At 50.9% G+C, this 15,000-nt stretch overlaps 1 protein-coding gene and 1 long non-coding RNA gene across 3 annotated transcripts in view; one reads left to right on the plus strand and one right to left on the minus strand.

Annotated features, from left to right (window-relative positions):
- Positions 1–15,000, minus strand: part of LOC135103155 (paired box protein Pax-6-like) — a 120,415-nt gene that overhangs the window by 84,440 nt on the left and 20,975 nt on the right. The gene's annotated exons all lie outside the window — the stretch shown is intronic.
- Positions 1–15,000, plus strand: part of LOC135103159 (uncharacterized) — a 153,418-nt gene that overhangs the window by 43,281 nt on the left and 95,137 nt on the right. The gene's annotated exons all lie outside the window — the stretch shown is intronic.

A 15,000-nucleotide genomic window follows, 5' to 3' on the forward strand; every position in this document is an offset into this window, starting at 1 on the left:
GGAGAGAAAGGGGAGGAGGAGAGAAGGAAAGGGAGAGAAGGGGAGGAAGAAGAGAAGGATAGAGGATGGTGGCGGAGATGGAGAAATAGTGGAGTGAAGGATGAAAGGAAGGAGAAGAGGAGAGAAGGAAAGGAAAGGAAGGAAAGGACAGAGGTAGTGGTGGTGATGGTGGTGGTGGTGGCGGTGTTGGTGGTGGTGGTGGCGAGAGGGCCACCCACCTCCTGAATCACCTCCCTGGTACCATTTAACGCTATTGTATGGTAATGGGGATGACCTTCTGACCTCCTCCTCCAATTCCTCCTCCTCCTCCTCCTCCTCCTCCTCCTGCTCTGTTATCCGCTATTTATATCTTCCTCCAGTCTTCCTCGTTCTCTTTAATATCCTCCTCGTTTTTAATCATTGGTTTCCTCATTGTTGTCTTTCTTTTCCTCCTCCTCCTCCTCCTCCTCCTCCTCCTCCTCCTCCTCCTCCTCCTCCTTCTGCTTGTGCATATGCAAACATAGGGAAGCGAGATACAGAGTAAAGACATATTGGTAAAGGCAAGGAACGTTAGGGTGAGGAGGGGAAGAAGAGACGAACCGAGCACTGCAATAAAGTTATGGAGAAGAAGAGAGGCAAGAGGGGAGGAAGCGGAAGAGGAAGGAAAGGAAAAGAGGAGGAGGAGGAATAATATCAACGGAACCCGATATTCCCTTTCACCTCAAAACTCCTCAGCTTCTCCTCGACGCCCCTTTACCTCCTTCCTCTATCCTCCTTGCCCTCCTCCTCCTCCTCCTCCTCCTCCTCCTCCTCCTCCTCCTCCTCCTCCTCCTCCTCCTCCTCCTCCTCCTCCTCTTCCTCCTCCCTTTACCCCTCCTTCTCTCCGCCTTTCCTCCAGTCAGGACTTAAAAGTGGTTACCATTGTCGCTCGCTGACGCCATTTCCGCCTCATCCTGCTGCCGCGCATTTCGCTTACCGTGGCTGCCTCCTCCTCCTCCTCCTCCTCCTCCTCCTCCTCCTCCTCCTCCTCCTCCTCCTCCTCCTCTTCCTCCTATTCTGTCCAGTGAAGATGCTGTGATATAGATGGGGTGAGTGGAAGGGAAGTTGTTGGGGAGTTGTTGGGGTGACTGGGGAGGATGAAGACTCGAGCCGGTGACTGGTGGCGGTGAATGGCTTTGCGGGGGTGTTTTTGGGGTGATTGAGGGCAATGGGTGTGGCGTGGGCCGAGTTCCCAGGTCAGGCACACGCCGCCACACGCCACAACAATACCAATGCTCACAATCAATACGGTAACCGACCCTCTCGCTCCGTCAATCCAGCGCAAAAAGACGGAGATGCGGAGGAGCGGCGGGGTTAGAGGAGGGCGGGGCGGGGAATGACGGCCGCCCCTGCCAGTCCATTACGCCCAAATGACCCAATAACCCGAGGCCGCCCGCCGCCTGCACAATGGACGCCGCCGCCCACTCCTGCTGGCGGATGTGGCGTTTGAGAAGATCGTTTGTGGCTGGTTTGGGAAGGTGGTGGACTGTGTGTGTGTGTGTGTGTGTGTGTGTGTGTGTGTGTGTGTGTGTGTGTGTTTCTCCTCCCTTTGTGTGAACGACATAGTACATGCATTGTTAGGTTGCGTGTAAGAGTGAGGGATGAGCAGTGGTGGTGGTGGTAGCGGCAGGATGCGCCCCCCGTGGCCTCCACCCCGCCCCCAGGCCCGTCAGGACAGCCTTGATGGATCACCGAGCCGATAAAACAATTAATTCCTCGAGGAGCACCAAACACCTGCTCATTTTCACCTGCCCGTGATGGCTGAGGTCGACACTGCTCCCTATTATCGACTGGAGTTCATCGAACACACCGCGAAAAGCCCACGTTTTTGTGACCGAGCGTTTTGTTTACCTGTGTTGTGACGCCTCAGGAGACCGTCTCTCTCCCTTACCTACCCGTCATTCCTCCCTCCTCTCCTCTTTTCCATAACTCTTCTGGTTTATCACTTTCCACCTTAACTTGTCCTAAATTTTATGGGTGTGAAAGGACGAGTCACCCTCCTCCTCCTCCTCCTCCTCCTTCTCCTCCTCCTCCTCCTGCACCGCCCTCATTACAGGTATACGGTGACCTACCTGCCACGCACGAGGCGGCAGATGACTGACAGGTGCGACGTGCATAGATAAAAACATTTCCTGGCTCCTAAAAACCAAACCGCACGGCAGTCCCTCCTCGCTTCGCTTAGCTGTGTTCTGTGTTCGGCCACCCGAGTGTTGTAAGACGATGCCTCTTTATCAGTAAGTGCGTGTACTCCTTCCCCCTTGCCTCTACTCCCACTCCTGCTCAGCGAAGGGGAAAGGCGGACAAGCGATCAGGGGTGTTCCGCGGTCGTCTCAGTAGTAGCTTGGCGGCGTGTGGCGGCAGCGAGATACAGAGTGATAATTGCAGCACTGACCCACGAGGTGTCCACAGTGACTCTTGTATATACGAGTACTGGTCTTTGGGGAATTATTGCGCAGTGTATTAGAGTTTTGTCAAGGAAAGGAAAGGAGGTGGACTTCTGGTGTCTTGTTTCCGTGTTAGTCCCTGAGCTCACTATTCTTTGCTTCGCTCTCTCTTGTGTCTTGTTCTGTCTTATGATTTGTATGATATTAGAAAGTTCATATGCATACTCGTTTCCCAGTGTCGTGATCTCTCTCTCTCTCTCTCTCTCTCTCTCTCTCTCTCTCTCTCTCTCTCTCTCTCTCTCTCTCTCTCTCTCTCTCTCTCTCTCTCTCTCTCTCTCTCTCTCTCTCTCTCTCTCTCTGAGGTCGTTTTCTTCTGTTGTCCCTAATTGACCCGTTAAAGTCCTGGAGGGAGGGAGGAAGGGAGGAAGGGAGGGAAGGGAGGGATGGAGGGAAGGGAGGAAATAGGAGGGGTAAAGGAGGGTCTCTCCATGAGAACTTAAATTTGGGAATATCACCACTTTCCTCCTTCCCTCCCCCTTTCCTCTTTTCCTCCCCCTTTCCTCCATCCCTTCCCCTTTCCTCCGTAAATCAGACCTTCCCCTCCACACTTTTCCACATTTTCTCTCCCCCTCCATTTATTATTTATGTCTACATTTCTCTAAGTTAAGCATTCTCTCTCTCTCTCTCTCTCTCTCTCTCTCTCTCTCTCTCTCTCTCTCTCTCTCTCTCTCTCTCTCTCTCTCTCTCTCTCTCTCTCTCTCTCTCTTCCATTGCTTCTTTTTTTCTTTTTTTCTGTTATATTTTATAATCCCTTTCCATGTAATTCTTGCCTTGCTCTTTAACTTTGTCTTGTGTGTGTGCGTGTGTGTGTGTGTGTGTGATAGCGTGCATGACTTCCATTCTTCTCCTCTTTTCCTTCTTCCTCCTTCCTTCTCATTCATTTCATTTCCCAACCCCGTTCCCTTTTCTCCTCATTCCCCTTTTCCTCACCATTCTCTCTCTCTCTCTCTCTCTCTCTCTCTCTCTCTCTCTCTCTCTCTCTCTCTCTCTCTCTCTCTCTCTCTCTCTCTCTCTCTCTCTCTCTCTCTCTCTCTCTCTCTCTCTCTCTCTCTCTCTCTCTCTCTCCACCCCCTCCCGTGCCGCCCCGCCACTGCCCTCGCCAGCCACATAACATACATCGTGGCCCCAATGAAGACTGGCGACCATTACCAGGCCCGCCCTTGACTACACGGCTCCGTATAATTAACAATTACCATAAAAAATCACAGCAAATATTAGGGCCCGACGGGAGGAGGGGTAATGGACACTGGCGGGAGGGATGGAGGGAGGGAGGGAGAGAGAGGAAAGAGGAGGGTGGGTGTTCTCATGGTTACTGGGACGCAGCGTGAGGACAAGATATCTGATAAAGAGAACTGGTGTGAAAAGTAGGTGGTGGTGGTGGTGGTGGTGGTGGTGGTAGTTGTGGTGGTGGTAGCAGCACGTAGTAGTGGCGGTGGTGATTCTTCTCTAGTGAGATGAGATGAGATGTCGGTTAAGAGAGAGAGAGAGACAGAGAGAGAGAGAGAGAGAGAGAGAGAGAGAGAGAGAGAGAGAGAGAGAGAGAGAGAGAGAGAGAATGTAAAATCATAAATTATATTGATAGCCAAGCCGCCCCATGATGAAGGAGGCTGCAAGCAGTCTTCTTTATCCCTTTAATGATATTTATCGCTCATCTCATTACTCCTCACTTGGTCCACCTCATTCCGCCTCGCTCCGTCTCAAACATGCCCCGCTCCGCCCCATCCCGTCCCTGCCATTGTCTCTCAAGAAATCTCACTGTCTCTCGAATTCACATACAGATTAAAAGATTTTGATTTTATTTCGCTATTTTTTTTTTTTTTTCTTGAGAGCGTCTTATTATATATATCCCCTCACGTGCCATTCTTTGTTCGCCTCATTCATCGTTTTGTGATCCATTCTTCATCTGTTCCTGTCACCATTATTCATCGCGGCTTGTCTCTGAGTCACCTTCCAGTCATTACTTTACAGCGAGTCACCAGGGGCACAATACACCCGTCACTCATTGCTGTTTTAACTCTTCCTTTCACCCACTGTAACTTTCATCCACTTCACACACACACACACATCGTATCCACTTAACAGACTTCATTTTCCACCCATCACAACCTCCACCTGCCACAACCTTACCACAGATATCGATCATACAAACTCTTCTAATCTGAGACATACATACACCCACGAGCAGAGAGGGAGGTACAAGCAGTGGGACAGATATAGACAAGTATACACCCAATCACTCTCTCCCTCATTCACTCCTAACCATTAACAGTCACACTAAAAGGGCAACAGTAGGGCCTCCTTCTATCTGAGCACACCACGGGCACCACTGCTCCTCTCGCTAACCCAAACAAGTCCTCGAGGACCATTCAGGGCTTCAGTAAGTCTGCTGTACTGTCTCCTCTCCTCTCTCCTCTCCTCTCCTCTCCTCGCCTCTCCTCTCTTCTCCCCTCTCCCTTCTTCCCAGGCTCGCCGAGTGTCAGGGGTCCCATAAAATGATGTTAATGAAGTGTGTCATCATTTATTGTTGTTGTAATTGATAGGTCTTTCTGCTCCCCCGTTGCTCCTACCCTCCTCTTCTTCCTCCCTCTCATCCTATCTCCCCTCTTTTCCTCCCTCTTTCTCTCTCTCCTCTCTCTTCTCTTCTCTTCTCTTCTCTTGTCTTCTACTCTCCTCTCCTCTCCTCTCCTCTCCTCTCCTCTCCTCATCCCTTCCCTTCTCTTCTCTTCTCTTTTCTTCTCTCCTCTCCTCTCCTCTCTTCCAGCTTCCTCATTTTTCTCCTCTCGTGTGATGTCACATGTCACTGCTAAAGAAAATCTGGATATGTTAATCGCTTTTTCCTCCTCTTCCTTCTCCTCCTCCTCATGCCCCCTCCTCCTCCTCCTCCTCCTCCTCCTCCTCCTCCTCCTCCTCCTCCTCCTCCTCCTCCTCCTCCTCCTCCTCATTAATATTTTTTATACATTTCTCATTCATATGCATCTTTTGTAATTTTTAGCATGACACTTAGAGAGAGGAAGAGGGAAAAAAAATCAGTAAGCTAGAGGAAAGGGAGGGAAGGAAAAAAATAAGACGGAAAGTAGGGAAAAAAAGTCTGGAGAAAGAAGGAAGAGAGTAAAGGGAAGGGGGAAGGAAAAAATACAACGGAAAGGAAAGGAGAAAAGTCAGGAAGGGAGAGGAAAGAGAGGAAAAGGAAAGAGCACAACTGGTGGGAAAATGAGTGGAAGGGTCGGCGAGTAGCTGGCGCACGGCAGAGCACAAATAGAGTCATCATCAGTCCCTTTCCCTTCTCTCTCCCTTCCCTCTCCCTCTCCCTCTCTCTCCACCCCGCTGAGGGAGACACTGATACCGTCGGTGGAAGATCGATGAGTTTTTTTTTACGACTGCTAAATTTACACAATGAATCAAGAAGCATTGTTGTGGTGGTATATGAGGAGGAGGGAGAAGAGGAGAATATAGGGAAGTGCAGAACGAAAGTATAAGAGAAAAGTTAGAGAAGAATTGGTGTAAAAGAGAAGAGAAATAGTAGTAGTAGTAGGAGGAGGAGGAGGAGGAGAAGGAGGATAAGAATAATGGTGAAGAGGTGGGAATGATGATGGTAATGACAGTGACTCTTTCACCAGTATCGTCCAGCCACGCACCATCACTATCATTGCATCTACACCGTCTCATCTATATATCAATACTATCCTTATCACCATTCAATGTATTTACTGATCCTTGCGGAACACCACCACCACCACCATCACCACTATATCATTATCACCCTCCCTACCACACCACTATTACAAGCACCACTACCACAATCAATATACAACCATCGCTACTATAAACCATCACACTTTCTTCCACTATCTTGCCATTACAAGCACCACCACCACCACCACCACCACCCTCTCCACCCTATCAGTTCTCACAAAGCCACACGGTCGCTACTCTGTAAGTGAGATTCGTTCCAGCCATTGAGTGCAGCCTCTCCCAGCCAGAAGCCTTTCTCCTCCTCCTCCTCCTCCTTCTCCTCCTCCTCCTCCTCCTCTTCCTCCTCTCCCTCCCTCGCTCATAGAACACACAGGGACCTCAGTAGCTCCTTCGGGACCCACGCCCTGTTAGGTTACGCACCGCCCTTGTCATCGGCCGCGGGGGAAGGGAGTGAAAAGGCCACGAGGAGGAGGAGGAAGAGAAGGAGGAGAGGGAATAAGGAGGAAGGAAGCATTAAGAGTTTCGGATATAAGGAACTATTAAAGTAATATTGTGTGTGTGTGTGTGTGTGTGTGTGTGTGTGTGTGTGTGTGTGTGTGTGTGTGTGTGTGATTTTTAGCGATTGACGGATAGATAGATAGATATAGATTGAGAGAGAGAGAGAGAGAGAGAGAGAGAGAGAGAGAGAGAGAGAGAGAGAGAGCATGTGGGTTATCGCACTCAAACACACACACACACACACACACACACACACACACACACACACACACACACACACACACACACACACACACACACACACACACACACACACACACACATGCAAATACAGACAGACAAACATCCCGACACAAACTCCATTCCAGAATTACATCACTTAAGAAGAAAAGAAATAATCATGTTAGAAATACGAGCTGGGAAAGGGAAGGGAAGGAGAGGGAGGAGGAGGGGGTAAAGAGAGAAGGAGGGAGGGAGGCAGGGAGGGAGCGGGGTTAGAGAGGCTCCTCTTTGTAAGGCATTTTGTTATTTGGGGTGGCTGGGGTGGCGGCGATAGTGATACAGTGTGGCGGGATTGTGTCGGGGCCTCTGGTGTATTGTGAACGGGCCGGCCCTCTCCTGACCCGACACGGCCCATTGTGTGTTCACCCCTCCTCCTCCTCCTCCTCCTCCTCCTCCTCCTCCTCCTCCTCCTCCTCCTCCTCCTCCTCCTCCTCCTCCTCCTCATTCCTCCTTCTAATCATGCAGTCACGACTCATGGTACGTTTCCTCCTCTTCCTTTTTTTCCTCACTCACTCATACGATGTCTTGTTGCTTTCCTGTTTGTATATTTTCTCTCTTTTCTCGAAACACGAATTTACTCGAGTCCTTTTCGTTCTTCATCCTTCCTCCTCCCCTGCCGCCCTCCCGCTGCGCCGCCACGTGGGCCGCGCCGCCACCACGCCGCTGCCGCCACCGCCAGGAGGCTGTGAGGCTTTTACCACCAGGAAGGAAGGTGTGATGTGGCGAGGCCTGCTAGAGAAGGTGTGAGTGTGATGTGGCGGAAGGTGTTATGTTCGACATGTTTAGGTGTGGTGTGGTGTGGACAGGAGCGTGGTGCGGTGGGGGACGATGTGGGATGACCATGGTGTGGCCGGACAGAGAATGGTGAGGGAAGGGATATTTTTACAGTAAACGGAAAATAAAACAGCCTGGATAGGAAACAAGCCGGGCTGGATAACGTAACGGTATGGCTGGCATTATGTAGATGACGGTAATGGGTGTTGGCCGCGGTGAGGGCGGCGTGTCCCGGCCAGCACTGATGGAGGACGGGGCCTCGGGGACACTACAGGGCGGATCACATTAATGAAGACCTTAATCCTCCCGGCAAGGACATCCCCCTCTCTCCTCCCCCTCCCTGGTCCCCAGTAGGTGATGGCGGGGCGGGGCGCTGGGTGACCCGCCTCCCTCATGCCGCCCATTGTGCCCCTCGCCTAAATGGCTCGCCGGACCCTCGTCACTTATTTACGAGGACGCGCGGGCCGGCCGTGTAACAGCCTCCAGGTTTTTATGTGAACGATATAGTAGTGGTGGTGGTGGTGGTGGTGGTTGGGCCTCCGCGACCTCTTATCCCTCATCCCTGATACTCGGGATACTCCTAGCGCCGCGTCTCTCCCTCCCCGCCGGCCCTCCGCGATCAGGGTGATCAGTAATGACATATTTACAGATGCGGGGCCGCGCACTGCACAATGGCCAATTGGTCACGGTACTTGAGGTGGCGTGGGACTGCCAGCACCCGGCCTGCCTCCTTCCCCTGCCTTCCTTGCCTTCCCTTGCCTCGCCTGCTGCTCCTTCACATCTCCTTCTCTTCCTCCTCCTCCTCCTCCTCCGTCGCCGGAGCACCACGGGTACGCCCACGCCCACCCCACGCCTCCGACCCGCCTAGATAAAGACACAGCGGCCGTGATTACCGTCTGCCTTTATAAGAGGAGGACGGTCAGGAAGGGATGATTCCTATTGGCCATTTAAGGAGATGAGGGCTATAAAGACGGCGGCCTGGGGGAAGGGGGCAGGGGGTGCAAGGGCGCAGGGAAGGGGAGAGGGATGCAGGGGAAGGGACAGGGGTGCAGGAGAGGAAAACACACCATCTGAACTTCACTGACCTTCCAGCAATGTCAAGTAACCATTTAGGGGCAAGGAAGAAGAGATGGTGGTCGTGGAAAGAGAGAATGGAGAAGGGAAAGAGAGCAACGACCCCCTTCTTCTCTCTCTCCCCCTTCCTCTCTCTCTCTCTTATTTCTCTGTATCTCTTTCCTCATACTTCCTTGTTTTAACTTTGGTTCTCTTCTCTGTTATTTTTTGCTTCATTTGCATCCTTCCAGTAATCCTGCCTTTAGTTTACATGTTTCCACTTTCTCTTTTTTCTTCTTATTCCTTATTGTTCTCGCAGCATCTTTGGTCTCTTGCATCTCCTTTTTTCCACTGACTGGGTAATTCCTCTCCCTCCTTCCTCCTCCTCCTCCTCCTCCTCCTCCTCCTCCTCCTCCTCCTCCTCCTCCTCCTCCTCCTCCTCCTCCTCCTCCTTTTTCCTTGTTTCTCCACTATGCCCTACTATCACTTTCGATTTTTCTTTACGACTTTTTAGTTACTTCATTCTTTACTTATCTCTGTTTGGAAATATTTACCCTTAATCTCTCTCTCTCTCTCTCTCTCTCTCTCTCTCTCTCTCTCTCTCTCTCTCTCTCTCTCTCTCTCTCTCTCTCTCTCTCTCTCTCTCTCTCTCTCGCTCGCTCGCTCCTTTCTGGCCCCGTCACAGTGTTTCCGGCAAGCTGTGTGCATAGTGGGCGCCGTCTCGCATCGTTTGGAACCTTCCGACAAGTGCCAATCACAGTAGCACACACTTCCGCAGCCTCCCTTGCCCTCCTTCCACTTGCTTCCCTTCCCTCTCCCCTTCCCCCTTCAGACCTTCTTAAAATGCTCCTATACTCAACCCAAAGTGCCTTCCCATGCCCTCTTTCCGCTTACCTTAGTTCCCTTCCCTCTTCAGGCCTCATTAGAACGCTCCTGTATTCTATATTCTATGAAATACGAGTATATGACGTTTGGTATGTCTAATTAAATTATGCCAGGATTTTTACGGTCCAGTGTCTGTTGATTTATTAACTAACTGATTCTGGCTTGTAACATTTTCTCGGTGGAGGAGGTAGCGCTTTCTCATAACCGTATCCGGTGGTATGTAAATGAATTCTTGCGGCGTCATAACTCAATATATTTTCATAAGTACCGGTAAGATTTCATTGCTCTGATGTACTGTGTGTTTTATTTATTTTTTCTCTTCCTGACCACACTGCAAGCCTCCACTGTCGTCATTATACCGACAACTCCTCCTCCTCCTCCTCCTCCTCCTCCTCCTCCTCCTCCTCCTCCTCCTCCTCCTCCTCCTCCTCCTCCTCTTCCCTATTCGCTCCGCTAGTGCTTAGACGAAGGGAGGGAAGGTTCTCGTGGCTTCAGCGGCCTCTAATGACACCCGCCTCCTCCTCCTCCTCCTCCTCCTCCTCCTCCTCCTCCTCCTCCTCCTCCTCCTCCTCCTCCTCCTCCTCCTCCTCCTCCTCCTCCTCCTCCTCCTCCTCCTCCTCCTTTCTCCTCTTCACTCTTTCCTCTCCTACCGTTCTCTCCTCCCTCTCCCTCCTGCCCCATTATCATCACTCATTTCCCTGACAGCAATTTTTTATATTTAGCTTTTATTTCTCTCTCTCTCTCTCTCTCTCTCTCTCTCTCTCTCTCTCTCTCTCTCTCTCTCTCTCTCTCTCTCTCTCTCTCTCTGCTTCGTTTCGAATTTGATACAAGCATACGCCTGTAAGTTAAGTCTTATCATTTAAACAACGCTCTATGTATGTATGTATGTATATATGTATGTGTGTATACTCTCTCTCTTCCTCATCTCATACAACTTCTTTCCTCTTTCCATTTCTCTCCTCCTCCTCCTTCCCCTCCCCCTCGACACACGCCAGGAAATATCAACAATCTGACCGCTCATTCACCCCTTTCCTTATAGTTCCGTTCTCACACGTGTCTCTCTCGCTCTCCGCCTGCCTCATTCACAGCTGTCCTGCCTCCCTCACTCCCTTCACCCAGTCCCTACCACTTCACTCCCTCACCCATATATCACTACACTCCCATCCTCACAAGTATTGCCTGTATTCTGAAGTGCTTTGCTCTCTCATGACTTTCTTTTTTTCAAGAGCCACAGAGGTAATTTGCCAGGTTCTCACGCGTGGTGTAACTTCAACTAGTACAGCCCTTGGAAAGTAATGGGGGTGCGGCGCATGGAGAAGGGTTTCGAAACATGGTCCTGTGTCTCACTCACTCAAACTTCCCTTCCTCACACGCACCCAAGCTTAGGAACCGTCACGCAAGGACAATGTGTAGCAGAAGACGTGTCTGCAGAAGGACGTGGGTGGTGGTGCGTGGTGGAAGGCTCGTGCATGGTAGGATAGGGTCTGGTGGGTCGTCTCGTGCGGGGTCGTGGAAACAGTGTGTGGAATTAAGGCCAATTACCGCCCCCGGACAGGTAAATAATAGAGCCAAGAAAGGCGGCCGCGACCACAGGGCTCGCGTATCGCCCGCACAAGATTGCACCGCCGTAATGACACCCATAACGCGACGGTGTGTGTGTGTGTGTGTGTGTGTGTGTGTGTGTGTGTGTGTGTGTGTGTGAGTGGGGATAAGGGAGGGTCGAGAGAGAGAGAGAGAGAGAGAGAGACTAGCATGTCCAGCACCCAGCTCTCGTTATGAAGCCGCTACCTGCGTGACATCTGCCCAATTATCCACCGCTACATCACCACCAGGTATGCCACCCACCACCACCACCGCAACCGCCACCGCCACCGCCACCACCACCACCACCACCACTACCACCACCCTCTCTCCCTCCCAATCGTCTTCCCCTGACGCTTCCCTACACCTTCCTGTGTACCTTCCTGCCGTCTGTCCGTCGCTGAGTCTCTGCAGTTACTCACTCCAAGAATTGACAGCGAGCAGGACTTTCCTTCCCAAGACGCAGTGAAATTAATAGTGCCTGGATGTAAAAGTTAAAAGAATTCTCTACGAGTTTTCTCTCTCATATTAAACCTCTGTATATTATAATCATGGAAGTGACACTGGATGATGTGATTATAATGATACTGCTGATAAGGTTTCTTCTCATGGAACGCTTAAAAACACGAGGAAATATTTTTTGACCAAATGCCTTATCTGACTCAGCGTCCAAGATCACACGATAGACTTTGCTGCCAAGAGTACGTCTCCTTTCTGCCGCAGCGCTTTCACTCCGCTATTTCTTTTCTCTTGCATGTTTTTCTTCAGAGCAGTGATATTAGTGGCAGTTACGTATGTGTTTGATCTTGCATCTCTTCAGTATTTCAACCTTTTTTCCTCACACCTTAATACACACACACACATACACACACACAACGTCCATTCCCCAGCCACCCATACCACCCTCACCTGTCTATACCCTTTCCCCTCACCACCCAACACCCTACACCCCACACCCTATCATTCCGGCCCCATCCCGCTCTCTTATCACCTGCCCCACCTGTCAGCGGGCGGCGGCGGGACTGAGGGCGTCACGGACCAATAAGGCGGCTCTAGGACAGGTACGAGGCCCACCCGTCACTTGGTCGACTAATTGTGCAGCGCGGGGGTCCTTCCTCGGGTTTTTGTCGTGCTCACAGACGCTACTCAACCTCCCCCTCTCTCTCTCTCTCCCTCTCTTGCTCCTGCCGCTGCTGTTACCTGCCGCATGTCACCTCGCCTGTCGCGGGGTGGGAGGGCAGTGCAGGAAGGCCAGGGGAGGTGCTGGGAGGGGAGGATGAGGGAGGAGGAGGAGTGTAGTGGGGGAGATCAGGTGACAAGGAACGCAATGTACACGAGTGATGGTTATCTCAGTGACGGGGGTGAGATGTTCGTGTGTGTGTGTGTGTGTGTGTGTGTGTGTGTGTGTGTGTGTGTGTGTGTGTGTGTTTGTGTGTGTATGTGTGCGTGTGCGTGTGTGTTAGTTCAAGTACTTATACAAAAATTTGCTGTGTACTTTTACCATTATTCAAACCACTTCATATTATATTCTGGTTTCCATGACAAGTCACTGCATAATCTCCTCCTTCTCCTCCTCCTCCTCCTCCTCCTCCTCCTCCCAATATCAACAACACTCACAGAAGGAAGAAGAGCAACCTATACCCCCCCTCTCTCTCTCTCTCTCTCTCTCTCTCTCTCTCTCTCTCTCTCTCTCTCTCTCTCTCTCTCTCTCTCTCTCTCTCTCTCTCTCTCTCTCTCTGGCATGCAATCATTGAATGTATCAATTGGAGAGAGAGAGAGAGAGAGAGAGAGAGAGAGAGAGAGAGAGAGAGAGAGAGAGAGAGAGAGAGAGATTTTTAATACATTCACCACATTCTCAGAAACATTCCAGCCATCCCGCTCCTCTCTCTCTCTCTCTCTCTCTCTCTCTCTCTCTCTCTCTCTCTCTCTCTCTCTCTCTCTCTCTCTCTCTCTCTCTCTCTCTCTCATCTGCTGGAAGACAAAAAAGAAACAGCCTATGTACGATGATGAATTTTATAAGCAGCTACATATATAATATCCTCGTACGTGCATTTTTTTTTTTCATTTTCCATTAATATACCTATTAATTTACATACATAGGTTCCCTTGTGCAGTGTGATCCTCCCATCAACACTATGCTTTAACGCCCCGCTCCTCCCCTCCCGTCCCCTCCCTCCTTCCCATCCCCACCTAGGGCTGTCGGAAAAAGAAGAGGAGGGAGACTTAAGAGAGGGAAAGGAGGGTGGGATGGCGAGGGGAAGGAGGGAGGATGAGAGAGAGGGAGAGAGAGAGAGAGAGAGAGAGAGAGAGAGAGAGAGAGAGAGAGAGAGAGAGAGAGAGAGAGAGAGAGAGAGAGAGAGAGAGAGAGTTGTCGGAAGGAGAGAAGGGAAGATGGAGGAGATACTAAGGAAAAAAGGAACAAAGAATAAATAAGGAAGAAGGGAAGGAAGGAAGGAAGGAAGGATGGAAGGAAGGAAGGAAGGATGGAAGGAAAGAAGAAAGGAAGGTAGGAAGCGTGAAAGGAAGGAAGGAAGGAAGAAAAGAAGGAAGGAAGGAAGGAAGAAAGGCAGGAAGGAAGGAAGCAGCAACACCAAAGAATATATTCGTGGAAAAATCTAACATCACCTTTTTTTTTACCATGTCCGCCATTGGTTTAACATCATGCCTCCTCTACTCAACTTCGCGGGCTGTTACGAAGCCTGAGACACTAAGCCTGCTCCTCCTACTCGTCTTCCTTTCCGTAGTCGTCTTCCTCTTCCTCCTCGTCTTCCCCACGCGGCTCCTCACCTCTCCTGCTGGCTATCTGACTCTCTACTTTGGTGTATTTTTCGTTATTATTCAGCGAGGTTGACCAGCTGATTGTTGTGTCAATAATCTTGTGTAGCGACACGACCCGCGGCCTGATGCCCTTGTTGACATCTTCGGACACGGGGGACAGAGACGGGGAGAGAGAGAGAGAGAGAGAGAGAGAGAGAGAGAGAGAGAGAGAGAGAGAGAGAGAGAGAGAGAGAGAGAGAGAGGAGGGAGAGAGAGGAGAGAGAAAGAGAGAGAGATAGAGAGCGAGAGAGGGAGAGCATTACCCTCCGCGACACTAAGACCTTATCAAACGGACTAGTGTCACAGGATATTACCTTTTATGCTAGGGCGACGCAAAGCCTTAAATGGCGTGAAAATGAATCGATGGGGAGGCCTGTGTGTGGCGCGGAGGGAGGGGGCGATTCGTATATGTTTTATAGTGGCCCCTCTCAGTCATCAGGCGAGGGATGCGCATTTGCCAGTTTTCAGGTCCACATTTTGTTAGTTTCCTCTTTCAGTGCAGTGCTTCCGTCTACTCGACACAGGCGGAGGCGCGCGTTATTTTTGAGTGCACAGATACAGACTCGTGCCGAAAAGTCAGTTGTAATCGCCGAGGGAGAGAGGGAAAACTTTTTTAAAAACTAGCCTCTTTGGAAAATCTTGTGCAACTCAGCTTCTCTGGGCCAGTTGCCATCGACACCGAGGCTCCCCAACTTTCCACTTTGTTTCACCCTCGCGCCCCCTCCTGTCGCCCCTCCCGGATTACCACGGCGGAAATGAAGCTGCATGATGGATTCTAATTTTAAATGCACAAAGCCTGACGTTACGCCGGGTTAATTACGTAAGAAAGGCCGTGGAGTTGGGCTGGGCCGCCGGGAGGAAAATTGGGGGCGTGTGGCAACCGCGTCGCAGTGGGAGGAACTCGTCCCACAAAAGAAACAAAAGTGGTACGTCTTGCTGACAATGGTGGCCCTTC

Source organism: Scylla paramamosain, chromosome 8, assembly GCF_035594125.1.
Source record: "Scylla paramamosain isolate STU-SP2022 chromosome 8, ASM3559412v1, whole genome shotgun sequence".
NCBI classification, from domain to species: domain Eukaryota; kingdom Metazoa; phylum Arthropoda; class Malacostraca; order Decapoda; family Portunidae; genus Scylla; species Scylla paramamosain.